At 63.0% G+C, this 2500-nt stretch overlaps 1 pseudogene; it reads right to left on the bottom strand.

The window, feature by feature from the left end:
* Positions 1-2500, bottom strand: part of LOC124576699 — a 7954-nt pseudogene that overhangs the window by 3809 nt on the left and 1645 nt on the right.

Below are 2500 nucleotides of genomic sequence, written 5' to 3'. Positions count from 1 at the left end.
GGAGGAGGCGGTCACGAATGAAGCCCGCGGTGGAGATGGGCTTCTTGGTGAAGAGGTCCGCCCAGAAGTCCAGCAGACCAGGGATGGCAGGTGGCGGCTGGAGCAGGGTGCCATCCAAGAGGCCGCGCACGCAACGTGCACGCGACCGTCGGAAGGCATCCTGCGTTCTCGCGTACTCCCAGCGGCGCCGCTTGCGCTTCTGCGTCGGCGGCGCGGCAGGCGGCCGCTTCGATGGTTGGCTCGGCCGCTGTGTCCTGGTGATCGATCTCTCCCCTCTGGACCCGACCGACGCAAGGGCATCCGGGAGCATGCCCAGGATGACATCGGGCGGCGTGCCCCGCCCCAGACCTATGACACGATCCAGGGCAGAGAAACGCTGGGCGGAAGCGGGTAGCCCCGCCAGATGCTCCCAGATGGCGGCGTCAGTCGGCCCCTCCGGCGGCGGCCCGGTGGTGTCGGCCGCGAAGTCCTCGGCTGCGTCGACGGGCGGCGCAGCGGCCTCGCCCGCGTCAGGCAGCGGGCTCGCTGCTCCCCGGCGGGACGCCGGCTCTTCCCCCCGACCGATCTCAAGCGCCTCCATGAATTGGCGGACAAGCTGCTTGTGGGCAGCTTGCCGCCGTCGGCACTTGATTGCCTCGAGCGTTCGGTCGGGGAACATCCTGATGAGTTCTTGATTGACGAAGAAGAACCGGGCGTCCCTCTCAAGGAACAGTTCGGCCTCCGCCTTGGCGAGCGACAGGACTTCTTCCTCCGTCCACCTCGCGCGATGCCTCTCCGTGACGATCTCCGCGTTGGCGGCCGCAAGATGTTGGCGGCGGCGATGGACCCCGAGACCGTTCTTGGTTGTAAAGCTGCGGTGGCACTCACTACAGGTATACATAGCTGCAAAAGTTACAAGATTTTCGGCACGGCCGGTTGGCCGGCTAGGTGCTGGGGGAGTTGGGGTGGCACCTTCAGCGGAAGGGCCACCACTTATTCTCTGCTTACTGCCCCCAACTAAAAAAGGGATAGTGCGAGGGGGGGCTGGTAACCCCCCCAAGCCCCTGGTGCGGTCTTCCACTCTGCGAAATCAGCGGGCCCACGAGAAGGGGAGAAGACCGCAGGAGAGGAGAGGCTAAGAGGGCTAGGCCCATGTATTGCGCATCACTCTCCCTGTAACTATAACCCAAGGAAGGCACCTCGCAGCAGCAGCACGACTACATCAAGACCGCACTTCGAGAAGCCAAGTCCGGATGCAGCCGCATCGCTGCCACTTGGCCACCTTAAGAGAGTCATAGTTACTCCCGCCGTTTACCCGCGCTTGCTTGAATTTCTTCACGTTGACATTCAGAGCACTGGGCAGAAATCACATTGCGTCAACACCCGCTAGGGCCATCGCAATGCTTTGTTTTAATTAGACAGTCGGATTCCCCCAGTCCGTGCCAGTTCTGAGTTGATCGTTGAATGGCGGCCGAAGAGAATCCGCGCACCCGCGCGCCCCCGGAGGAGCACGCTAAGGCGGACGCGGCCTCGCAGCAAGGAAGATCCGTGGGAGGCCAAGGCACGGGACCGAGCTCGGATCCTGCACGCAGGTTGAAGCACCGGGGCGCGAACGCCGCGCAGGCGCGCGCATCCTGCACCGCCGGCCAGCACGAGGCCAACCAACGGCGAGAGCAGACCACGCCCGCGCTAAACGCCCGCACTTACCGGCACCCCTACGGCACTCACCTCGCCCAGGCCCGGCACGTTAGCGCTGACCCACTTCCCGACCAAGCCCGACACGCCCCGATCCTCAGAGCCAATCCTTATCCCGAAGTTACGGATCCAATTTGCCGACTTCCCTTACCTACATTATTCTATCGACTAGAGGCTCTTCACCTTGGAGACCTGCTGCGGATATGGGTACGAACCGGCGCGACACCTCCACGTGGCCCTCTCCCGGATTTTCAAGGTCCGAGGGGAAGATCGGGACACCGCCGCAACTGCGGTGCTCTTCGCGTTCCAAACCCTATCTCCCTGCTAGAGGATTCCAGGGAACTCGAACGCTCATGCAGAAAAGAAAACTCTTCCCCGATCTCCCGACGGCGTCTCCGGGTCCTTTTGGGTTACCCCGACGAGCATCTCTAAAAGAGGGGCCCGACTTGTATCGGTTCCGCTGCCGGGTTCCGGAATAGGAACCGGATTCCCTTTCGCCCAACGGGGGCCAGCACAAAGTGCATCATGCTATGACGGCCCCCATCAACATCGGATTTCTCCTAGGGCTTAGGATCGACTGACTCGTGTGCAACGGCTGTTCACACGAAACCCTTCTCCGCGTCAGCCCTCCAGGGCCTCGCTGGAGTATTTGCTACTACCACCAAGATCTGCACCGACGGCGGCTCCAGGCAGGCTCACGCCCAGACCCTTCTGCGCCCACCGCCGCGACCCTCCTACTCGTCAGGGCTTCGCGGCCGGCCGCAAGGACCGGCCATGACTGCCAGACTGACGGCCGAGTATAGGCACGACGCTTCAGCGCCATCCA

This window comes from Schistocerca americana, unplaced genomic scaffold (genome assembly GCF_021461395.2).
Source record: "Schistocerca americana isolate TAMUIC-IGC-003095 unplaced genomic scaffold, iqSchAmer2.1 HiC_scaffold_257, whole genome shotgun sequence".
Lineage (NCBI taxonomy): Eukaryota > Metazoa > Arthropoda > Insecta > Orthoptera > Acrididae > Schistocerca > Schistocerca americana.
Note: the sequence above shows the minus strand (reverse complement) of the source record. Positions and strands in the feature narration are given on the sequence as shown.